This window comes from Ambystoma mexicanum, chromosome 3p (genome assembly GCF_040938575.1).
Source record: "Ambystoma mexicanum isolate Mex_15411 chromosome 3p, UKY_AmexF1_1, whole genome shotgun sequence".
Taxonomy (NCBI): Eukaryota; Metazoa; Chordata; class Amphibia; order Caudata; family Ambystomatidae; genus Ambystoma; species Ambystoma mexicanum.
The window spans coordinates 167,555,683-167,582,053 of record NC_090925.1 but is presented as its reverse complement, the minus strand read 5'-3'; the positions used below and the strand labels follow the sequence as shown (position 1 = coordinate 167,582,053).

Below are 26,371 nucleotides of genomic sequence, written 5' to 3'. Positions count from 1 at the left end.
GTGGTGGGGGCCCAGCCAACCATGCCCCTGACCGTGCGGGCATCTGTCACCGCGCTGGCACGAGGGTCCCACGTCATCGGGGCATGCAGGTCTGGGCCTCCCGCAAGAAAGGAGACACGGACTCAGTCGCTCCTCTTCTGGAGTCTGCAGCCATTCTGGCGCACGTGCCTGCAGGGCTCCCTTTTATTAGCTTGGCCCTGGCCATGACGAAGTCAGGGTCCATCTTAAAAGGGCAATACAAAGGGGGAGGGACACATCCCCTAAAAGGGGCAACACACGGGAGGGTTCACCACACAACAGTACCCAAGGAGTGCTCCTTCGGCGCCCAGTTTACATATTTCAGGCTGTGCTAGCTTGTGTAGACTGCTTGCATGTGTGCCCTCTTGTGGTCTTTTTCTGTAATATCTCCTTTTACTCTTAAACTTCGTTTTTTTAAAGCAAGAGCTTAACACTTTGTAAGGAATTCAGTCCTTCTTCTCCACTGCCACCTCCAGGGGGCCCCCGATTCTGAGGCGCATGCAATAACCCAAACCTGTTCTTCCATGCAGGAGGAAGACTTTTCTTGCACGCACCATATTCTTACAAAGAAATAATGTGGTGCAGGGACATGAAAGCCTCTGTTAGCATGTGCCTGATTTACGGCTGGACAACAGCACTGGCAACCATCAGGAATGCAGGGCAGAGATTGCCAGGGGATTCTCCTGGCAGGGGCACAGCCTTTACGTGTCCAAAGCAAGAGGTAAAATATACTGCACATGTTTTCCCTTTGAATAAATGGCATTTCCCAGACTGAAGCGCCACTTTTTGCACCTGCTGAAAGCTTAGGGACACTTTCGCAAATTAGAAAAGTAGTAGTCTTAAGAATTTCTCACAGCACCACTGGAGCACATGTTTCTCCCACAATGAGAAATTTGAGCCACTTTTGCTGCTGGCTGGAAAGCACACCTCCCCTCCAAGCCTTCCACCCACCTCAGAATGGCGGTGCTGGAAACTGGAGGCGAGAATGTCCGCTTTCATCACAAGCTCAGAGTCAGGCCCAGGAGGCAGTAGATCACCACCTATTTTACCGCACGTGTGCAAAAGTGATGCTTGGCATGCGCAATCAGCCCACACCCGCATTTATTGCGGTTACGTCAGGGTGTAAAACGCTGACAAGGGACATTGACTAAGTGGTGGAAATGGTGGCATTTAGAAAAGTATTGTTCTGCCGCAGAACAACACTTTTCTAAATGTGCATCCCCTTCTTCAGAATTGGATCCCCGGTCTTTAAAAGCTCCATCGCACATTTCCTGGCAGGAGTTCCTAATCCAGTTTTTTTCGAGGACTATGTTGACTGAGGAAACTCACAATGCTAGGCTCAAACAAGTGCTATGTAGGAGTTAGTCCAGGTGGGAATACAATTCCTGAAGGAAAGTCGAATACTAGGGCCCTGAACTGTCCTTGCTGCATTGAAACTGAAGGCAAGCGTCCCCAACCAGCACGATCCTCCCCGCAATGAGAGACAATGAAGGACTCTCCCAGAATGGGAATAAGGCCAAGACAGAGTGCGGGTGAGCGTAAATGGGAGTTTATCAATCAGAATAGGGCATGCAAAGAACTCTGCAAACTCCGAGAGCGCTCTGTCTGACAATAGCAAAGACAGGCGTATATATTTACAAAAAACGTCATCAGAACCTACATACTGTAAGGGGCACAAGCTCAATGCGATTGGGTGGTGATGACTAGCTATAGGCGCTGCTGCGATGTGGTTGGCCTTGGCTGGAGGATGTCACTGGTCAGCCTCGTGGGTTGGGCTGGGCCTGGCAGGTCGGCTGAGTTCATCCGGGCGGTGTTGTTGTGCCATTGTGGCCAGTGTCAGAGATGAATGTCTTTTCCTGATTTATTTGCTCTAGGCCATGCACACCGCAGTCATTCGGTCATTGCAATATTATCTTCTTTAGTAAATCTTTCAATAGGTTATTCTACAGGTTAATGCAACACAGGGGGAATGCACCTTGTGAGGGGTTTGATGGTCATTCATCAGTGCGTAGTTACCAGTGTCCTATTGACCGGTACCATAGGTCAAGGGGCTAAGTCTCAGGGCATGGGACGGGCGGTACATGCCTTTCTGTCTTGTTAGAAGTCGTTATGAATGGGCTGCTGTATGTTGCCACAGTATTGGGTGTCCTAATTGGACAGGGCCATAAGTCTAAGGTGATCCGGTGGGTTGCGGGGTTTAAGAGGGAGCGCCTTTGGATTTGTGTATTCAGGCAGAGGTTTACTGCTGTGCTGTAAATAATGCAGGTGGCGGGCCGTGGCCTTGGGTGCTGCAGAGGGGACTACAAATCTTTGAAGCAGCTGCAGCCTGGTTGGGGGAGGTGGAGCAGCGCGGCGCGGGCCTCTGCTCTCTTGTTTGGCAGTCTTCGCAGGGTGGGAGGGGGAATGGCCTTGCACATATTCACAAAGGTATTTTCCTCGTGTGTTGCCGACTTTAGGTGAAAACATCACAAACATTTGAACACTCTATAATACTCGTTTGGATCACTCGAAAGCATACATTTCAACTTTGCTAAATGTCTCTAAAATATAGCCATTTGTACACTATGTTTTAACAACTACAGCATTTAGTTATATGCATATACATTTGCAGTAAGTGAGGTAGTAGTGTGGTTGGTGGAGCACAAAGAAAGGGATTCGCCACCGTGCCTGGCGGTAGTGGCACATAAGGGCTTAGACATACACACATGACGGGTGCATTCTCGTGCGTCTTTCACATGAGCCCTCTGTATGATTACACTTGTCTTCCCTTGTACTCTAGCAGCATTAATTCGGTTATGGCGCGGGACCGTGGAGTGTAAGCTTTTCAATGATACATATAACGAATAGTCCCCCAGAGCGCTGTTTATTATTTGCACACAACTGCAGGGGTGTGGGTCCTTCATTGCTGGTGTCATGTGAGCATGCGTTCTACCATAATTACACATTTTTACAGGTTTCTTTAATAGAAGAAGTTTTATGAAGAGAATGCGCGTATTACAAGTAGTTTTGGCATTAGTATTTGGGGACTTTTCTGCTTTCATCCGATGACCATTTTACAGTTCTCTCCATCACCCAGGCCTCGCTGGCGCGGGTCATGCTGGGAGCAGTGATACACTGCGGAAGGTGAAATGTTACAGTGTTAGTATCTTACGCTAGCTCATGTCCGTCTTGTTCGTGGGAACGGGCTCACAGCGGATCTGCCAGGGAGCTGCGGCAACAGGGATAATTGAAACTCTCCAAGGGTGGGGGCCGCGCTACAGTGCGCTGAGCTCACACCATCTTTGTCAGACAAAATGGTTTTTGAGGCCTAGCTAAATTCAATACGTGTGGGCAATGTCTTCAGCAGGTGAGCCCCCCACCACCTGGGCCCTGGTGGCATGAGGGGACGCCCAATGAGCCATGGCCCTCACCTGGGGAAGGGATGTAGGCAAGGGGGGTCTTTTGGACCAACCCTCCCCTACAAAACGATCAGGAATGCAATTTTGAACTTTTTGCAGATCTGACAGAATATTAAGCTAAGTTTGGGGAAGGTTTTGCTTTGGAATCTACTGAAGAAATAATCCATATTTAAGTGAAGGTTTGGGTCTCAAGCGGATGGGGGCAGCATAGAAGCAGCACATTTTGTGTTGAGATGTAAGTAAAGTGCTTAATGTGAACTACCTGCTTTGGGGTCATGAGAAACAGTACTTGTGCCTAGACAAACCTGAGATCCAATATTCTATGAGACTAAACTGTTCTTTTGGACTGCAGTTCTAGGCACTAGGAACTAGCCAGGAGTGCCCATTTCTCCTTCCTATATACCTCAAGAAATGGAAGACCGCATGGGCCCTTGCCTACGGCTATTGAACAGATGAACTCCCTTCGTACAATTCATGGTTTCTTTTTCCACCCCTTTAACCCCCACTTTAGAGAGGCCGCAGGCAGGAAACTACTCTCACCAGGAGTAGACTAGACCCCAGAATCTTTCTAAATCTTCCAGCCTCTACTCTTCGACCTTTACAACATATCCAGAACAGGACTGCAAGACTAGTCCTTGGCCTCAAGGCCAGGGATCATATCTCTCCAGCTCTAGAATGTCTTTACTGGCTGCCTGTGGCTGCAACGGTTAGGTTCAAGACCCTCTGCATCGCCCACAAGGCTTTCTGGGGCTTAGGGCCGTTCTACCTCCAACTTTCTCTTCCTAAACATCTTCCTTCTCGGACTCTCCGCTCCTCTACCTCCAACTCTCTGACGGTCAGATGCTTCTCCGAGCAGAGAGTTGGGGGCAGATCCAACTCCTCACCTGGGGCCTCCATCTGGAACAACCTCCCTGCCTCTCTCAAACTTGATCAGAACGCCTACCCGTTCCGGAAGCAACTCGAGGCCTTCCTTTTCGCTTCTGCTTTCTCTCTTCCTCTCCCCTGCTGATGCACCTGACTGCTCCGCGCACTGTTCACCTGGTCACCCTCTGAACCCGGGCCCTGGCTCCTGCATGTCCAGTTGCTCTCGCAATGCCTCTGGGCCCCCCAGCACTTAAGGGTCTGTACTTATTAGCCACCCACTTACTGCACTTGTGAGTTAACTGTATTTGCCCCTTCTCCTCTCCCCTGGCACTTTTCCCCTTCCTTCTTCTCTGCACTTGCGTGATCTTTATGACACAAGGCCTAGTAAGATCGTTATTTTGTCCGCCCTTTGTTTCCCCTTCCTTGTCTTGTCAAGTCTTGTCTACAGGTGTGTTTTAAATGTCACATCATATCATTGCCCGAGTTAGGTGAGATTATCCTCAGCATTTCCGGGGGTTTGTAGTGATAGTATCGGAAAAAAAAGTGCTGACAAACAAATGTTTCAAATCAAAAGTATCGAAAGTAAAAGTTTCAACATCAAATAGAAATCATGTAAAAAGTCATTCGATCAAAACTAAAGCTTTGAACGTCAAAACCATATAGTACTAGAAAACCCGATCACTTAAGGGTCAAAACACTAGAAACGAAAGACGAGTAAAGAACCTTATATAGACACTGACACACTGTAAACAGAATGAATAATGATAATGAAATGACAAAATGAGAAAAAATGACCCATATAAAAGACACACAAAAAAATTAACCAGTACTTTTGATATTTCAGATACATGATGAGTGCCATAATTGATTATGTGAAATCACAAATGGGAGGAAACCAGTTGGTATGTGAAGGTTAAACGTACAATCGTGAAATGAAACGTCCCATTAGGGGACCAGGGTGCAAATTACGGGCCTGCCATAAGCAGGGCCGTAATTAGCGCCTTCCCCATTCCCATTGAGCCCTATGGGGGCTCAAATGGGAATGGGGAATGGCATTTGGAATGGGGACATACCGGGTCCGCCTAGGGCGGAATGTCCCGGTAAATCCCCACTCCAGCAGATCGGACCCAGACACGATTTTGGAGGCAGCCATGGTGCTAACAGTGCCATGGCTACCTCCAAAGTCGTAATGAGGTCCTATAAATGAAATACAGAAAACTGCAAAAACGCATCAAAATGAGGCAAGTGGTTCAATAGTAAGCAGAACATGTAAAAAAAAACCGCTAAATGTTGCGGCTCAAATGCCAAATACAAAACTGCTCCAACGTAGCATTAATAGAAAAAAACAACAAAAAAAAACCTACCAATGACACCGCATACATATGCAGAAATAGATATACCAGACATATTGCAAAAAACTGAAAAGGTGGAGCGGTTTCTCTTCGCCACATTAGAAATAAAACAAGAAAAAATACTAATTTTTACAACTAATGACAATTTACTACATATTGGAAATTCAACAGTATGGCATGGCGATGCAACCTTTTAATCATGTCCTGAACCATTTGTACAGTTTAATAGTATACACGGCAGCATAAACGAGACAGTAATACTGTTGGTATGTGCATTAATGCCAAATAAAACAGAGGAATTGTACAGATGTCTATTTGGAAAAATAAAAGAAGCTATTCCTGAAAAAAAAAGTCTAATACAGTGGTAATGGACTTCAAGCAAGGACAAATAAAAGCATTTAAAACAATATACCCTGAGACAAATATCCAAGGATGTTTTTTTTCATTTTGGCCAAGCCATTTGGAGAAAAATACAAAAACTGGGACTGCAAACAAAATACATTGAAAACTGATTTTCAACACAACATAAAGCAAATATTTTCATTAGCACTTGTTAAAGAAGACCAAGTAATTGCATATTACGAAACACTAATTGATACGGAACACTTTAAGATGCATGAGGAACAATTTGCAGATTTACTAGACTAGGTGGAAAGCACCTGGATAGGGTAACTAACACAGAATGGTACAAGGAGAAAAGCCAAATAAGAAAACAGAGCAAGAACCAACATCAAGAAGGATGGCAGAGCAGAATAAATAAACTATTTAACATAAATAACACAAATCTGTGGCATTTTATAAAGCAACTTAAAATGGAACAATCAACACAAGAAATAAAAATCGCTCAGACTATTTCAATGGAAAATACACATTAAAAAAATACAGAGATTATGAAGAACGTATAGCGAGTATCGTGAACAGGTTTGAAACAATGGATGCTATGAACTATTTACAAGCACTATCATATAACTTAAAATGATGAAAAAATAAGTAAAAACTCACCAAATACACCGAGTTGCAGCATAATCCAAAATCCACAGCAAGAAATAACCATAAAAATCCAATTTCACCATAATTCCGCAATCCAAACAAGATTGCACATGAAAAATGTGCAAAAAAATACAAGTTGTCCATCCTGATCCAATCCAAGTAAGCGGGAATCCAGAAAATTTGCCAAAAATCCATCCAGTAATAGAAAACTGCATTCCACAATACAAAACCATTAAAAAAAACAAATCCATCCAGTAGTAGAAAACTGCATTCCACAATACAAAACCATTAAAAAAAACAAATCCATCCAGTAGTACCAAAAAAATAATCCATTCCACGATACAAAATGCCGTATCCTAAGAAAAAAAAACGCTCCAAGTTAAAAAAACAAAAAGGATCTAAAAAATCGAGAGAGCACCAGCAGAAGCACCCAATGCAAAGAAAGGAACTCACAAAATGGTGTCCACGCACAAATGCATGAACGTCATACGTTGCACGTTGGACTACAAGAATATACAAAAAAAATCACCAACATAATAAATGATCCAATGGCGCCATCTACTGTTCAAAATATAGAACAGTTTTAAGTGATTAAAAGTTAAATATATATTAAGAAAATACATTATTATAAAATAAATGTAATATTGGAAATAAAAAAAGTTACATTCAACCAATAAGTATCCATGTAATTTTTTTAGATGTAACAGTCGAAAATGATTCTCAAAAATGTACTATTCGAAAAAAAGACTATTAGGAACAATGTATCCTCAAATATTGTATTCGAAACTTTGGTATTCGAAAAAAAATGACTGGACACCATTTCCGGGTGCCCACTTGGTTTCTTCAGGCTAGACATTTATCAGGATCGGCCTCATCCCAACAAGCAGGAGACGACAGATTATGTGAAAATGATCACTGCTCAAGCAATGAACGGCTACCATAAGAAACGTATTAACGAAGTCAGCACCTCTTCTCCACCTGCTTTGGCTATTCCCGTTATATTGGTCCAAGCAGCAACTATGCTGCCAGTTGACTCTTCCCCTTTACCCCCCCACCCCCCGTTGCTTCCTGTTCATAAACCATCTACTTTGGAATCTCCTAAATCCATGGAGCCGGCGATTCAGCCGTACACCTGCCTGACCAAAACATGGGGTGGCATTTCTGACCCACAAGATGATGTGGAGGACGATCTTCCCTCCTTCACCGAGGTGTGAACCTGTGCTTGGAATGATGGGACACTGGGACCTTCAGGAGCATCCTTTCAGTGCTACGGTGCTCCCAGTGGACGTACATCCTCACTTTAAAATAGTTAAACACATGAGATATAGTGGCAGGGTTTGTGACTCAAGAAGATCAGTTTCAAGGATTTGTACTGGCCATGTCAAGACGGTGTAGGCCAAATCCCCACCCAAGGCTTGGGTGGGTCCAAACAAGGGATGGAAGCATCAGGCTTTCGAATCTAGGGATGCAGCATCCAGCTCATTTCTTAACTTCTCAGTCTCATGGATATAGCACCCTGCACGCTTGGCAGGAGAAGTTAACTCTCCCTGGGATATAGTACCCTGCAACCTCAACCATATACCTCATGGTCCAGGGGATATCGCCCCCTGCACGCTTGGCAGGAGAGGTTCACTCTCCCAGGGATATAGTACCCTGCAACCTCAACCAGATGCCTCATGCGCAAGGGGATATAGCCCCCTGCATGCTTGGCAGGAGAGTTTCACTCTCCCAGGGATATAGTACCCTGCACCCTCAACCAGATGCCTCATGCTCAAGGGGATATAGCACCCTGCATGCTTGGCAGGAGAGGTTCACTCTCCCAGGGATATAGTACCCTGCACCCTCAACCAGATGCCTCATGCTTAAGGGGATATAGCCCCCTACACGCTTGGCAGGAGAGTTTCACTCTCCCAGGGATATAGTACCCTGCAACCCCAACCAGATGCCTCATGCTTAAGGGGATATAGCCCCCTACACGCTTGGAAGGAGAGTTTCACTCTCCCAGGGATATAGTACCCTGCACCCTCAACCAGATGCCTCATGCTCAAGGGGATATAGCACCCTGCATGCTTGGCAGGAGAGGTTCACTCTCCCAGGGATATAGTACACTGCACCCTCAACCAGATGCCTCATGCTTAAGGGGATATAGCACCCTGCACGCTTGGCAGGAGAGTTTCATTCTCCAGGGATATAGTACCCTGCAACCTCAACTAGATACCTCATGCTCAAAGGGATAGAGTACCCTGCATGCTGCACAAAGTTTCTTCAACATGTTGTAACTCACCACCACTCTGCTTCTGGTAGACTCTTTACTCCATTCTCCAACAGTGAAACTGAGATTATCATGCCATTTTTTATAGGAAGTGATCCTCACCATAATTGGCCCAGCTGTGCCAACTCCAAAGGGACAAGCCTTTAAGTTGGTAAGCGGCTATTCTGAAGTCAGACGGAAGCTTCCCTCATCCTCCATGCTGGCAGGCTTGCTGGATTATCATGTCCTCACTCCTGCTCTGCTGTCCTACTATGAGGGTACCTCCATCTGGTGTTTCCAAAAGAGCTCCCTCTGACGGTCTATCATGGAGTGTCCGACTACCCCAAGATCCACACTTGTATGATTGTGTTTAGGCACCCAGGGTCTCCCCTCTCCATGTGAAGGGCGGTCAGGTGCTTTGAGGATTCACTTATGTGGATCTCCTTTGGAGCGTTAATGCCAGGGATGAGAAGTGGCAACATGGCTGGTTTTATGAGCAGAATGTAGGTAGTGAGTGCAGCAGCCATCCCAGGCTCTGAGAGGATAATGCTTATGTTTCAAGGTATACAGTAAGAGGATTGATTGACCAGGGGCAAGTCCTACAGATACCCTCTTCCTCCCTCTTCCAGGTAGTTCACAGCACTGATCGGGCATTGTGATAGACCAGCTTGACTGGTCCACAGGACCCTGAGATTCCGCTCCATCCCTGACAGACCATGATTATCCTGAAGGATAACACTCCAGCCATGGTTTACGTGAACAAACAGTGAGGAACAAAATTCCCTCTTCTGTGGGTATTGATGATGAAGCTTTACCTGTGGGTTGTGTAGGGAGGGCATGGTATCACAAGTATGATAAAGCATGCCTGATAGGTGTTATTACATGGCTGGACTGGCATTTTGGTGCAGCCAGTCTAGCCATTTATTATTGTTTTATGACATTATGTATTGGGCATCTTTAATAAAGCAAGCATCATATGTTATTATGTAGCTAGGCTGGTATTTTGGTGCATCCAGTTTGGACATGTTTGCATACTGTGTAATGTATTCTTAATAGTAAACCCAACTGGAGTATGTCCTTGTGTGGGGATACTACCAAATATCGGCAGAACAAGGGTGGACATAGTTTCCTATAGTATCATTACTGACATTGTGCGCAAAGCAAAGGTGAATATATTCTTATAAGGGAATACAGGCATATATTGGTGCAGCCAGCATGGACATTTTTTTATACCTGCACATACTGTGGGAAAAGGCATCATGAAAATGTGTTGGAGAAATGCTCATGTGCACTGTTGGTGACTTGCATCTATTGTATTTCTTTCACGAGTTATCCTACCAATCATTTGCAAACTGTTTGGCTTTTTACCCAACTTTTCAAACAAGTGTTCTGTAAAATGCACCATTTTAACCCAGACACCCACAAACAAAAGACTGTTACCTGCTACCGTGTCGTGGAGCTGTCCAGTCGGGATTCTGGCATTCTGTGTACGCTGAGAAGAGTATTCATGAAGTACAACACTGAGACTGTTGGGTTCTGTAGCCTGTCACCATTACTGAAAATGGCAGACGCGTGCATCAGAAAGAGGTGGGCTTAATCCCTCACATTATTGACTTTATTCACCTGTAATCCCTCCCAGGTGGGAGAGGAAGTCTGTGGTTGGCCTGGGTAACCAGGTGAGGGAAGTAGCCAATGGTGAGGGAAGATTAAGAATAAATGGAGGAACATGAAGCAGGAAGGCATGGCTTATTCGGGTAAGGTTGAGGAAGGATAAAGACCAAGAGGCCGGGCAGAGGAAGGATGGTGCAAAAGGGCCTAGAGAACTAATGAAGGAGTGTGCGAGGTGAGGTGTTGCTAAGTGAGAGAAAGCGCTATTAGGTTGTGGGTGTGTGCGAAAGGTGTGAGAGTGAGACTGATAGAGTAGCGAGGGCGTGGCAAGTTCAGTGGAAGGCTGAAAGGAGGATGACTGAAAAGGTTTGGGAAGGAAAGAGATAGCAATAGAGTGGAGAGGGGGAGTAGATGAGTGGAAGTAGTGGTGTGGAGAAATAGTTGGAGGGAGGGAGCTTGAAGGTTGAAGGTAGGCAGTAGGGAGGTGAGGAGAGAGGAACACTGATGGGAGAGAGCAGGAAGTGAAAGAGAGATCAGCTGTTCCCCTTCTCCTTGAGCCACAGGGGCAGAAGTCTAATTCTGCACCTGTGGAGATTCTGCAAATCTTTGCTCTGGGTGACCTAAAAGGGAAAGAAAAATGCATTGAGTGTCGTAGTCATCTAAATCACTGGAAGATAAAGGGCTTTTGGCTGCCCTTCTGTTGGGCGCAGGCTGGGTCTTAGCGTGTGTCTTGCAAAATTGGCAAGTGCTGCTCACTTCTAAGTGGAAAGGCCGCCTCATCATTGGACCCCCTGAAACTTGATAGGAGTGGTGGATGGGGCACGACAAAGCTGTATGGCAGGAACAGGAGAAGTAGGAGATCCCAAAGCAGAATGCTGCAAAGACAGCTCAGCAGGTTAGGTGGTTGTTGCTGCAATATTATATGTTACACATTCCTGTAAAGCCTATGGCTTGTTTCCGATTGCTTTTGTAAAATGTGCTGTAAAATATGTTGTTTCGACCTAGGGTTGGGCAGGGCTCTGCTGCTTTCCTTGTGGGAATTTCTGCCCCCAGAGCAAACATACAAATTTGCCACCCATCTGCACATACATATATTTATTTAATTTTTGTAGAATCAGCCAACTCATCTAACAAGCTGGCCACCCAGTAGCATCACCGTATGTAAATTTCAAATTCAGAGCCTCAGAGAAATGTGTTGTCTATGCAAATTTGCTGTGTCTGTCCAAGACGGTCAGCTTTCAAGGATGCTGACAACCCCATAGTTGTTTCAGCTTCTGTAGGGACTACTGTGGTACAGTCTGATAGCCTTCTGATTGGAGTATGTTTAGCAAACACCATCAACGTTAAAGGAATAGTGTGCTCAACATTTTTATAGTCTCGAGCGTTCGGCATCTGGTTTTAAGCAAACTGTGATCGATCATAAAGGCATTTCCTATGCACCTTACCTTAGTTTTCCTCACTTTTATACATGCAAAATCAACGAGCGGGGCGCGGCCATCCTGTGCTAATCTTATCCGTTGCCACCTCGCCCTAAATTCAACTGCTCTCGCTGCACTAAATCATATCACCCGCCCCTGTAGCTGACATCACTAGACGCGTACGGGCCATTTCGCAACATGAATGCATGTCTCGTGTCAACGTTCTCTGTGCGCCAGCTAACGATGTGTCTCCATGGAAATGGCAGGACACCTCTTTTCTCAATAAGTATAAACAAACTGCTTCTCATCAGACAACATCAGAGTTGCTTTTTCAATCGTTTCACTGCTTTTTTTGTATAGCCTGTGACTCATTTCTGCTCTGTTCAGCTATCTCCGTTGCTCGGAGGTCGTGCGAACAGATACTTGTACTAGCATTATTATCAATTCTAATTTTGTGATATAATGGCAACAATACAGCCATATAGTACGAGTCAGAGTATTCCGAGGCAGAATTAGTTCATAGAGAAAGATGCGGAAACGATGGGGCATCGGACGACAGTTGAGAAGACCAGGGTCGTAGGAGACCCATAGAATCTGGGGGGGACACGGGACACCTTGGACTTTTCTTTTTTTTAATTTATTTATTGTGTTTTAGTCAAAGAACTCGACTTTTCGCAAAATTAAAATAGCAGTATGTATTAAATCACATATATCATCACTGTGTCAGTGTGTGTGTGTGTGTGTGTGTGTGTGTGTGTGTTATAATTCATATTTTCTGTGTCTCGCTCTCCACGCAGGGCCATTCCAAAGACTTGTGGAATTCAAGTGTGGGAGTGGGACCAATGCAATGTGTGTAGGGTGACCACAGGAAATGAAATTACGTGGAATTACATCACTAGAAAAATAAATTACTTACCTCTATAAACATTGTTTCTTGAACAAAGCAAGGTGCCCGGGCAGCATGCATCCCTAACCCATTTCTTCCTATTCCCATGTTTGGAGGGAAGGGCAGCAGGACACACAGATGAAAGGCATTCTTAATTGGGCATTGGCAATGCAAAAAGGCTTTGTGTAGGTATGGGAAAGGCATTTGCCAGGCACTGTCATAGTGGTCTTAACTGGATTCTAGCAGCTTCTAAGGTAGTGAGAATACCTGGGCATTATGGGCATATGATAGCACTGCTTGGTGAATGCCTGATATTGATAAACAAGCTGAAATTGTTGGCTTTGCCAACGCATGTTTTTAACAGAACTTCAGTGAAGGACATGCATAGTGCTTATAAATCGAGTGGCTGAAGGTAGCCCTGGGTACATCATTTTTATTACCCCAGTAGCGGGTTTGCAGCTGCTTTAAAAAACACTGACAGGCACTTGAGTGCAAAGTTTGATGGTAAGGTTTGAATAATGCGAGCACAAACAGTTCCCATGAGAAGGTGGTGTGGGCAGCGCGGGAAATAAAAACAGTAATACCTCCAACCAAAAACATCAGTACACACAGGATCGGAAAAAAGAGGATTGCAACATATATAACATTCTGTTAATCAACTTGACTCACTTATTATGCTGTTACGTTGTCTGCTTTCCTGTGTGAGGTTCGGCTGCTGCAAGTAACCGAAAATCAGCTCTGGCACATGCGCTTCACTGCTTCAGGTCTTCAAAGTTCCTCTTTCACCAAGTACATATGAGGCACAATGTTAGATGCGCACAACACAACATATTTATTTATGACGTTTTGGAAAAATCTGTTCCCTCTCCATCCATCCTCTCCTCCTATACTCTGTTCCACTAATCTGCAGACTGGAGAACCAGGCCACAGAAAACATATTCCACACTTCGGACACGTGGAAGCACAGTATTCATGTATATACTACAGAGGCAACTGCTGCAGTATATAACTGAATAACAAATTACATTGACTCACCAAACCGATCACACATGGAAATTGAGTACCAGCTTGGTCTACTTTCCCGTTACACACTATCTGAACACGACATTACTTCCACTTGCTTGCAAAATACAGCATAAGTCCACCAACCTGGCTCTTGCAAAGCATAAAGTGCATCTCTCGATACAAATACATCAAGTTTCCTTGACACAAAACACATACAAATATACTAGAGCCTGCATGCATCAATACAGCATCAAAGCAATCCTGCACTGTTTCATGCTGTGAGTACTAACGAAAGCCAACCATGTTCCCTTACATATCCCAGAACATCAAGAGACCATGCAAATAGCAGCAGTGCTCCCAATAAATCCAATAACATAGCCTAACTCACACTTCCATGTGTGCTCACTCACTATGCTTGCACGCACAACTCCTCCACACAGACCATGAGGTGAACACAGTTCTGTTACCTGTGCTGCACTCATGCAGCAGCCACACACTTCTGCTGGCACGCACCATGCCACACGTGTTCCATGAAATTGTGTGCATGCAGGTGTTTCTGAAAGTCTAGGGGTGTGCATGCATACTGGGGATGTTCAGTAGTGGAGTGGCAGCGTTTTTTCAGCCCATCCAGGCTGTTTCTTTCGTTGAAAGGCAGGATGGGGGGGCGCTGTTGAGCAGCCAGCAAGATGGCTGCTTAGCTCTAACGCTCCATGGCCCGTCAGCTGAAAATCCGCCGGCATCAGCGGTTCCACTAATATTCTGGAGCTGAGACCATGAGCATTGTGCTGCCCAACGCCTCTACATCATCCAGCCCTGGTTTGGAGCGAAATCGGAGCTTTGTGGCTGCTCCACCTCCGGCTGAGGCCTCCTGGGCCGCGTGATCCCTCTGCAGCCCATACCCCCCCTGCGCCCTGCGGGGAAACGTTCCGCGGCGGCGACCGGCTGCCCGGCTGCCCGGCTGCCCGGCTTCCTCATCTGCCTGCGGGGTGCACTGCCGCTTGGGGCACCGGGCCTCCCCTTCTCCGCCTGCCTGCCTCGGACTTCACCTTTGCGCGCTGCTGGGTGGCGCTGCCCTTCGCGCCTCCGCTCACCCCGTGTGGGGGTGCGCTTGGGCTTGTGGTCTGTCGGCGCGACTTCCCTCGCCGGCCCGCTCCTGCTTGTGGGCGGCAGTGGCGATGCCGGCCCCCTGGTGGGCGGATTCAATCCAAAATATTGCGGGGGCTGCTGGAGCGGCCCCCCTGTAACGACGACATCCCGACACTTCTGCCTGGCGGTTCCACCATTGACGTCCCTGGTCCCGTGGGACAGCCGGGGCTGAGCGGCGCTGCCGGGGCCCCCCTGTGGTCGTGCTCCCACTGCAAATTGGAGCCCCGCTCCCGCCCAGAGTACCATCTGTTAATTCGAGCCCCGCTCCCATCCGGATCGCCATCAGCTTCGCAGCCTACAATACTCGATTCCCTGGTCCCGTGGGACGGCCGGGGCTGGGCGGCACTGCTGGACTCTCCCTGTGGTCGGGCTCCCGCTACTTATTGGAGCCCCGCTCCCGCCCGGATTACCATCTGCTAACCGGAGCTTCGCTCCCACCTGGATCGCCATCTGCATTTCAGCCTACAATACTCAAAGGTGAGGAGGTTGGGGGTTCAGATTGCTGCGCACTGCGCCCAATAGAGACGGCCTTATCCACAGGCTGCGCTTGTCCCATTTCGCGAGGAACAGTGGCCCCCACACATTCCAGGCTCTCCCAAAACCATTCGTCTGGCGCCGGTGCGACTCTGGGTGCTCCATCATTCTCTTCTTCCTAGACTGTGCAACTATTATCTATGCGTTTCTGACTGTGATGCCCTCCATTGCTGGCTCCTTCTGCCTGAGGTCCCCATGGCTTGGGGGCGGGCGCCGCCTGATACTATCCCTCCCAGGTTATACTGCCGCTTGGACACCTCGCCTGCCCCTCAGAGTGGGCCCATCGCCCTGGAACACACCTGCTGGGAGTACTCCTCGCTCCTGCCCCCTAGACAGTTGCCGTCCCATCGCTGATTGAGTGCTGAAGTCCCTCCATAACCCCCCGGGGCCCCAATGCTGACCTACTGCAATATATACCCTGTTGATCCCAGTGTGCCCCCAAATATGTCCGGCAAAGCACATGGGGCTAACAAGGCTGGAGCAATGGACAAGTTTGCCAAATCACTTGCCAAACAAGACCAAGGTGGGGCTGTCCTCCCTCAGGACGACCCAGATGCATCCTCATGTTCTCCTCAGCCAGACCTTACGACACTTATGGAATATATGGCCAAAAACTTTGCGTCATTTCATGAAAAATTAGATGACATAAACGCCAATGTAGCCTCACTACGCACCAAATTGGATCAGCATGGCACTAGGCTGGTTGAGGCCGAGACTAGGATTGGGGCCACCGAAGATGAGGATATGTAGCAGGTCAAGGCGAAGTGTGACGACTTAGAGTCCAGATCCCGCAGGAATAATATCCGCATTGTGGGGGTTCCGGAGGCAGCCCTCAAAGGCAAAATGGAACTTGCGGTCGAGACCCTTCTGAGAGACCTCCTGGGTGATCCTCAACTTTCCCCGTTTTTCACTATCGAGCGCGCCCATCGTTCACTGGCCGCACGCCCCAAGCCGGGTGATTTCCCCAGACCAATTATTGCCAAGGTTCTCAGCTTCAAGGATAGAGACCACATTCTACGTCTAGCCCGCGAAAAAGGAGAACTAAAACTTGAGTCCCAGACTATCCGTATCTTTCCCGACTTCTCGGTCAACGTTCAAATGGAGCGCAGACAATTCAATGGCATGAAAAAATTGCTTAGAGAGAGGAAGGTGGAATATGCCATGTTGTTCCCTGCAAGGCTGAAGCTCACCCACCGTAATTAACTGTACTTTTCACATATACCTGTCCCAGGGCCAGAGGGCAACCCTGTGGACGAGGGTTGAGCCGGCCTGCCATGCTCCCACTACTTGAATCATATGTGGTACCATTACCACGCCTGTCATTTGCATTTTCCTTGTAAGCTTATGTATCCTTTCCTTTGTGTATTCCTTCATTATCGTAACTCGTTGTGAAGTTTCATGAAACGCAATATGGGTCACAGGTGTATGTTCTACGGTATATTGCACCTTAACTGGGATCCTCTACTCCTATACCCTCTACTTACCGTACTCTACTATGGTATCTCCTCTAAAACTTAACTTAGTTACCGCTGCACGTTATCTGGTGTACTCCACCGTTCAATCATCTTAATCGGGCTCATGGCAGCAGCTACCCCGCTGCAGTTGCAACGCCAAGTTTGGCTTGTTTTGTTCACTGGTTGCTCCCCTGTTGGGTGTGGGGGCCGGTCCTGCCCCGTTGGGTTAGGCACAAAAGCCATGAGACTTTGGGTGGGTTTTTGGGCACTGCTGTGTTGGGGAAGGCAGTGAGGGAGGGGGGGTGCAGTTGGGGGATGTTTTAACAAAAATGGTGAGACAGTGGTAGCTTTTGGCACGATGTATCTGGCCACTGTATTGGTGACCGGCACCTGTTCGACAAAACATGATACACATTACTCAAATCCCCCCTAAAGTGCTACTGAATGGCCATTAGGCTAATGTCTTGGAATATCAGAGGGCTCAGCAACTTCACAAAGGCTCGCAGGATCACGGCTTATGTCCAGAGGTACGGGGTCAAAATACTTCTCTTACAGGAAACCCACGCCCTCGCACATCTCTCGTCCTCTCTTGCCCCGGCATGGGGCCCCAACAAATACTACACGGTGTTCTCCTCACAGTCCAGAGGTGTCCTCACCTTGATTCACAAGTCCTTGGAGTTCTCCCTTTGTACCATCCATATAGATGACCGGGGTAGATATGTGATCCTCCACTGTTTCCTTGCTAACACGGAATGCCTCCTGGTCAACACATATGCCCCATGCATCGATGCACCCGATTTGTTTTTACCACATCCTTGACATCCTCCTAGGTTACGTTGGGGTTCCCATTATCTGGGGGGGGGACATGAATCTCATCCTAGACTCCGACTTGGACAGATCCGGTGTTGCACCTAGAACACTGTCCAGAGCCGCTCGTCGCCTTCATGCACACATGCTCACTGCCGGTCTGGTAGATGCCTGGAGGGTACTCCACCCAATGTCGAAAGAGTTTACATTTTACTCCTCTGTCCATGACAGCCATTCCAGATTCTGCCGTGCACATTACCCGATCACTCCCCGATCACATTGCACATTGCCCTGCACCCGGTCCTCCCCCAGCACTCTAACTGGCGGTTTAAGTCAGACGCACTGCATGATATTGTTTTCAAGGCTGACATCCTCGCAAATATCATCTCGTTTTTTGATAATAACAAACGCCACAACACAACGGATGGGGTGAGTTGGGAGACCTTTAAGGTCTACATCAGGGGCATGTGTATCTCTAGGGAGGCTGGGGTCCTGAAAGACATTAGAAACTCTCTGCGCCGTTCTGAGTCCAGACTTAAGGAGTTAGAGCGCGAGTATGGGACCACCCCCTCCCCATCCGAGCTTGCACTGATAAGAACTGAACTGGATGCGTTTGAGTCCTTTGCCCTCAGTGAGATAAGATACCTTGCCCGACCCATTGCGGCCAGAAAGTATGGTGAAGGAGAGAGGCCGGGCCGTACCCTTGCCCGCCTTTCCCGGGCCGAGGGAGGTAGAGCCCGGATTGATAGCACAGCTCGCAGGACATAGACGACCTCCTAGATCGCATCCCAATGTCCCTTATATCTCTAGCCACCAAAGAACAATTAGATGCACCCTTCACCCTTGACGAGATCACCGCTGTTATTTCGGCCCTCCGTAAAGGTAAAGCCTCAGGTCCAGACGATCTAACCGCTGAGTTCTATCAGGAACATGTTGCCCTCCTTGCTCCACGCCTTCACGAGGTTTGGGAGGAGTCGCTGCATCTTACTACCCTCCCCCGGTCCCTGCGCGAGGCTGTCATCACCGTGCTCCCCAAGCCGGGTAAGCCTCTTGATGAATGTGGCTCCTATAGACCTCTGTCCCTCATCAACACCGATACCAAAATCTTCGCCAAAATCATAGCAAATAGGTTCCTCCCCATCATGAAATATCTGATTCATCCAGACCAGAGTGGTTTTGTCCCTGCCCGTTCCACTACCTTAAATATTCGGCGACTGTTTAACGTCATCTCTAGAATTGACCCCCAAGCCAACGCTGTGGCTGTGACGCTGGATGCCCAAAAAGCGTTCTACATGGTGCTGGAGAAGATGGGGATCGGCCCATACATGATGTCCTGCATTAAACTGCTATATACTAACCCTGTGGCCAGGGTCCTGGTTAACTCTCATCTGTCGGCTCCCTTCTCCCTCCACAGAGGCACACGGCAGGGGTGCCAGTTTTCTCCCCTGTTATTCGCGATGGCCATCGAGCCCATGGCGGATAGTGTACGACACAACCACGTGCGCAAAGGGATTCGTCTGCGGGATACCCCCGAAATTATATCATTGTACGCCGATGACGTGCTTCTATACATTAGAGACCCTTCAATCCACCTTGACCCGATCATGCGTGAAATTATCAAAATTGGCACATTCTTGGGCTTCACCATGAATTACACTAAATCGGAAATCTTTCCCCTTACGCCCGCAACTTCCCAACCTGCATGCAAATTTCCTCTCAAATGGGCACCTGAGGGCATCAAATACCTAGGGGTCCAGGTGTCCCTCTCAAAATCCTCCTTATTGTCTGATAACTATGGGGCTGCCACGCAATATGCTGATGCCAGGATGGAAAGATGGTGAAACCTCCCCCTCTCACTATCAGGGAGACTGTCCCTAATAAAAATGATCATAGTTCCGAAGCTCCTATACATATTCGCTAATGTCCCACTCTGGCTCGGAAAACAGTACTTTGCGGACCTGCATGCGGGGTCCGCCCGCTTTCTATGGCATTCTGGTGCCATGCGTAGAAAGTGGCAACATATAACCCTACATTATGAGAAGGGCGGCTTCAGTACACCTGATCTCACCCAGTATTGGATAGCCGCTCAGGCTCAGCATGCTACATACTGGTACCATCACCGGGACCACACCCCCGCATGTTAAGCTTGAAATCCTGGCGCCCGGGGAAATAAATGTCATGTCCTTGATCCTTTTTCACTCATATCGCTCGGAGGCCCCTGCTAACCCAGTAGCCTCCACTATAAGGGCGTGGCGACGGATTCTGGTGCCTGGTCCTGGTTCTGGCCCCCCCCCGTATTACAAATGGCTTCCCCTCTGGTCGTTCCCTGGCCTCACCCCCACACAAGATAAGCTCTTTATGCGTCACTGGTCAGACCTGGGATACAGATCATTCTCCGACTTGTTCCCCGATGGGAAATTCATCACCCCAGATACGTGGAAGTCAGGGCACTCCAAGTCTTCACTGGAGCTGCTGCAATACTTTCGACTTAGGGCAGCAGTCCAAGACATGTGGCCTTCGTATCCGGACGAACCCCCGGAGTCCCCCGAGATCTGCTACATTGCCAATTCTGCTGGTGGTAAGGGCATTGTGTCCTCTCTGTATAAAATGTTGATTGTGCGAGCCGTAGAACCCGCCCACACTATTCGGGATGCTTGGAGCTGGGTTCTGGGATTAGACATCACGGATGATATGTGGACCAAAATGTGCTCGCATACACGCAAGGTTTCTCTTAACTCCAGAGTTAGATGTGTTCAATACAAGCTACTCAATCGTCTTTACTATACTCCCTATGCTATTGGGAAATTTGCCCGGGATCAATCCCACCCCTGTCAAAGATGTAGATTTAACGATGCAGACCATGCTCACATGTTCTGGTCTTGTGGGGCACTGGCCCCGTTCTGGGATGCGGTGCTTGAGACCCTCTCCGAAATGTTGGGGTTCTGTGTTGACCCTGACCCCCTGTCTCTTCTGTTTGGGCTCTGGGAGGGGGCTGAGGCGAAATGGGAAGCTAAGTTTCTGAATGTGGCGGCGATTGTGGCCAAGAAATGCATCCTGCAATGTTGGAAGCGCAGATCCCCCCCTTCCCTAGAAATGTGGCTGAGAGCCCTTACCTGGACACAATCTTGTGAAGAAGACTACATTAACATGTTGCCTAGTAATGCTCGACCTAAAAACATATGGACAGAGTTTTGTACCTACTTGAACCGCAAGGTTGACTTGGAGCTTCTGTCATCTCCCCCATCTCCAGATCAGGGGACTGATCGTACTACATGATATATGGCTCTATTGTAATCAACCCGCTGTTAGGATCATATGTGACCTTCTGTAGAACCTGTGCTTTATCATTCACGCTTCAAATATGCAATGTGTTATTGGTGTAACCTGTGTAGGGGAGGAGTGGTCCAAAAGACCCCCCTTGCCTACACCCCCCCAGGTGAGGGCCATGGCTCATTGGGCGTCCCCTCAGACCACCCAGGCCCAGGTGGTGGAGGGTTCACCTGCTGAAGACATATTGAATTTAGCTAGGCCCAGAAACCATTTTGTCTATCAAAGATGGTGTGAGCTCAGCGCACTGTAGCGCGGCCCCCAGCCTCGGAGAGTTTCAATTATCCCTGTCGCCGCAGCACCCTGGCAGATCCGCTGTGAGCCCGTTCCCACGAACAAAACGGACATGAGCTAGCATAAGATAATAACACTGTAACATTTCACCGTCCACAGTGTGTCACTGCTCCCAGCATGACCCGGTCAGCGAGGCCAGGGTGATGGGGAGAACTGTAGAATGGTCATCCGATGAAAGCAGAAAAATACCCAAATACGAATGTCAAAAACTATGTGTAATACGTGTATCTATTCCATAAAACTACTTCTACTAAAGAGACCTGTAAAATTGTGTAATTATTGTAAGAAACACATGTTTACATGACACAAGCAATGAAGGACCCACACCCCTGCAGAGGTGTGCAAATGATAAAAGCATTCCGGGGGATTATTCTCTATATGTATCTTTGAAAACCGTACACCCCGCGGTCCCGCCCCATAACTGAACTAATGCTGCTAGAGTACACAAGAAGACGAATGTAACCATACAGTGGGCTCATGTGAAGGATGTGCGAGAATGCACTTGTCATGCGTGTATGTCTAAGCCCCTTGTGTGCCACCACCGTCACGTACGGTGGAGGGTCATTTTCTATGTACTCCACCAACCTCACTACTACCTCGCTTACTGCAAATGTATATGCATATAACTAAATACTGTAATTGTTAAAACATAGTGTACAAATAAGTTGCTCAGACTGGATATAATCGAGACACATCCAGCAAAGTTGAAATGTATTCAAACAAATATTATAAAGTGTTTAAATGATTGTGATGTTTTCACCTCTAAAAGCCGGCAACACACGAGGAAGATACCTTTGTGAATATGTGCAAGGCCATTCCCCCTCCCACCCTGCGAAGACTGCCAAACATGAGAGCAGAGGCCCGCGCCGCGCTGCTCCACCTCCCCCAACCAGACTGGAGCCGCTTCAAAGATTTGTAGCCCCCTCTGCAGCACCCAAGGCCACGGCCCGCCACCTGCACTATTTACAGCACAGCAGTAAACCTCTGCCTGAACACACACTTCCCCTCGTAAACCCCACAACCCACTGGATCATCTTAGACTTATGGCCCTGTGCAATCAGGACACCCAATACTGTGGCAACACACAGCGGCACATTCATAACCACATCTAACAAGGCAGGAAGGCATGTACCGCCCGTCCCATGCCCTGAAGCTTAGCCCCTCAACCTATGGCTCCGATCAACAGGACACTGGTAACCATGCCCAGACGAATGACCATCAGACCCCTCACAAGGTGCATTCCTTCTGTGTTGCATTAACCTGTAGAATAACCTATTGGAAGATTTACTAAAGAAGATAATATTGCAATGACTGAATGACTGCGGTGTGCATGGCCTAGGGCAAATAAGTCAGGAAAAGACATTCATCTCTGACACTGGCCGCGATGGCACAACAACACCGCCCGGATGAACTCAGCCAACCTGCCAGGCCCAGCCCAACCCACGAGGCTGACCAGTGACGTCCTCCAGCCAAAGCCAACCACATCACAGCAGCACCTATAGTTAGTCATCGCCACCCAATCCCATCGAACTTGTGCCCCCTATAGTATGTAGGTTCTTATGACGTTTTTTGTAAATATATACGCCTGTCTTTGCTATTGTCAGACAGAGCGCTCTCGCAGGTTGCAGAGTTCTTTGCATGCCCTATTCTGATTGATAAACTCTCATTTAAGCTCACCCGCACTCTGTCTTGGCTTTATTCCCAACTTGGGAGAGTCCATCATTGTCTCTCATTGCGGGGAGGATCGTGCTGGTTGGGGACGCTTGCCTTCAGTGGTGACCCCGAAAGCGTGATTATTATTATTATTATTTTTTCCCGACCTAACATTACCGTCCCCTTTTGGCACGAGAATCTCTGGTTGAAAAGGGATACGCACGGTGCGCCGGCTCCAGGAGGCTGCCCGCCAACGGCGACCGGTACACTAAGAAGTGCGCACTCAATAGAGAGAGGGTACGGGATCCCGGTTGAAAAATCCCCTTTGAGTACCGCTCGCCGGAGCCGGGGCTGACTGTTGAGAGCGGACGGCAACACTGCCTGGACGGACCCAGTTTCGGAGACTATCGGTTCAAGACGGGCACGTGAGTATTGAGTGCGAGCGATCGTAAAGGGAGTGGGGGAAGAAATCTAGGACAGAGAACGTAGAGGGGTAGAAAAGGGGGTACGCAGATCTACTAAGGATCATCCTAAAATTTCTTTGCTTTTTCTTTGCATATGGCCATTAGGATTAAGAGGTGAATAAGAGATAAAAGTGATGGGAACCTAGCTCCGAAAGGGGGTGGAAGGCAGCGCCGCATAGTGCTATCTTGACTAGTACTGGGAATATATGAAGAAGTGGACAATAAGATAAAAGTGTCTGGCAAAGGGGGACACGGAGAATATATTAGTGACTGCTATTTCTTCTTTCTATTCTTTTCTTTAGGGTTGGGGGGAAATTAAAAGTGAGATCAGTACAAAACATTAGGGAGGAAGTAAAAGAGAGAGAGAGTCCTACTACAAGAGGGAAGAGCAGACCAATATATATATATATATATGCGCATCCATATATCTAAATAAGACGGACAGGGACAGCCGGCTAGGGAGGAAAGGGAGGGCAGCTTGAATTGTGAATAGAGTGTTACAGAGAGGTGTGTGCACCTCGTATGCGTCGGAAGACAATTTGGTGCTGTGGGTGTGTAAAATGGTTATAAATGTATGGTAATTGAATGGTCATGGTAAGTGTGGCCGGATAAAGCTTCTTGAAGACAAAAATGACAAGGTGAAGTGAGTGGGTACCTTTTTGATTTCCGGGTTAATATTGTCAAAATCACTGATGGTTTGCTCTTGTATGTGCCCCCCACCAAGAGAATAACATAGAGACTGTGTACAGCCAGTTTTGCAGTGCGCAGGCAGGGGGAAGAGCACAACGGAGCCCATTATTGAATGTGAAGAAGAAGACGACACCCATATTGGTAATAGGTTTACATTGTAATTGTGGACACACAGAGATAGACAAGTACTAGGAAAACACAAAGATGGGGGCCGAAACACCCTTATCACATATCTGTAAAAACCTACCCGGGTACACGGAGCGAATTAATAAATATCATGACCAGTGGATAACAGAGCTGAAGGGAGAGGGGTTACCCCAGATATGGCCCGAGGGAGGGTCATTTGACAAAAGTGTTCTGGATATGGTGGCCACATGCATTTGTTTGAAATACAAGGGGAAGCAGTTGCACAATAGGAGGGAAATATTAGATCTCTGGAGGTTATTTGAAGAGATACCACCGCCTAAAGCACCAGCATTAAATCCTGACCTACCCTCCACCACTGACAATCCACTGATGATACAGAAAGATGGTAAAGTATCGTCAAATATAGAGCCACAAGTAGAGGTAATAAGCTTGTACCCGATATTAAACAAGCCTGTGCCCGCAGAAGGGTACAATGACCCCACTTATGTCCCTCCTCCCCTGACAACTACTACACCCCACCGGCCAACGGCACCCCCGCCATATGAAAGTATAAGGGAGCGAGCCCAGGCATGTACACAAAGGGTGGATATAGAAAAGCTAACAGATGATTTACAATCAAGACTCTCAATAGCGAAAGATGAGCTCGCGAGGATAAAAGACATATGTGAACAAACAGCACTTAATGCAGCAAGATCAGGGCGCACGTCTAGAGCGCAGAGTGAGAATAGAACACTTGAAGATGGGTGGAAAAAAGGTGAGATACTGTTCAGAATTGAGGAAGAACCGACGCGAATAATCTAAGTAGGGACACGAGAGGAAGGTATTGATAATGAAGAAAGGCCTATAGGGGACAGAGAGGAACTATTATGTGATATAAGGGACGATTTAGAAGAAAGCGACAGGTTGAGCATGGCAATGGGTGGGGGAAGTGAAGGAGTGGATTGTACATGTTCAATGAGAACACTGGATGATGAGTGGACAGGGCGATTAAGGAATAGGGTGTGGAAAATGGCATCACTGGGAACCTCAGCAGCCAAAACGGGTGTAGATGCAACGACAAAAGGAAGGCTACAGCTCCCATTGATACATAGGGGAGGAGGGAGGCCGAATTATATCCCATGGGCTCAGATGGATAAAGCCAATTTATTAAAGTTATTGCCCCCGTTATCGGGAGGGGCAAGTAAGTGGATATACGCCTTTGAGAAACACACTGCTGGGGTACCCCTAGCGATAGGAGATGTGAAGAGCTTGCTTGTATCAGCAGTGGGGGAACGGGCTGATAGAGTATGGGTCAAGGCCGGTTTCCCGGGAGTAACATTAGACTGCGACCGCCATGATGGGGCCTCCTTTAACACAGTGCATGCAAGGGTGTGGGATGCCTTGCGAGAAACGTTTCCAGATACACCAGACTTACAGTCAGTAATGCAGTGTACAATGAATGACGGGGAGGAGGCTATGGATTACATTTTTCGGGTCCAAGATGTGTGGAGAACAGAAACGGGCACGCCCTGGTATCAATCGACATCTTTATTTTACTTCATTATAAAAAGAGGGCTCCCAAAAGAAGTGCAAAAGGCGCTCGACAAGATAGCAGGTATTGAAGCAAAGGGATGGCCTGAGATCCAGAGCATAATAGTACACCATTGTAAGAGAATAAAGGAAAGGGAGAAGGAGGTGGCACAGAAGAGATTGGCAGATGAAGCAAAACTAGTGCAGACAAAGTTTGTGAAGGTCGCAGCGGCTGTAGCCGCACTCCCCCACGGCAGGGAGGGAGATGAGGAGGAGGAGGGGCTGATAGCAATACAAGGAAGGATGGCAACTAATTGGGCTGGAGCAGGACAGCGGCAGTGGAACGAGCAGGAGCAAGGCGGAGGTCCGCAGTGGCAAGAGTGGACCCCTCGAGGGGGACGAGGTGGGTACAGGGGCCGAAGAGGAAGTGGACCGGGGTACGGGGAATGGGAGGAAATGGATGGCAAGGCCCTAGAGATGCACAAGGGAGTTGCTGGAAATGCGGAAGATGGGGGCATTACTCTAGAGAGTGCAGAGCCAGACCCAACAACGGGTT

General features: G+C 47.9%; 2 long non-coding RNA genes across 5 annotated transcripts in view; one reads left to right on the top strand and one right to left on the bottom strand.

The window, feature by feature from the left end:
* Positions 1-7,287, bottom strand: part of LOC138580211 (uncharacterized) — an 88,199-nt gene extending 80,912 nt beyond the window's left edge. For both annotated transcript variants that reach the window (XR_011304206.1, XR_011304207.1), the window contains exon 1: positions 6,635-7,287. This is a non-coding gene — a long non-coding RNA (uncharacterized lncRNA). The remainder of the gene's footprint in view (positions 1-6,634) is intronic.
* LOC138580210 (uncharacterized) overlaps positions 1-26,371 on the top strand; it is a 107,318-nt gene that overhangs the window by 2,009 nt on the left and 78,938 nt on the right. The gene's annotated exons all lie outside the window — the stretch shown is intronic.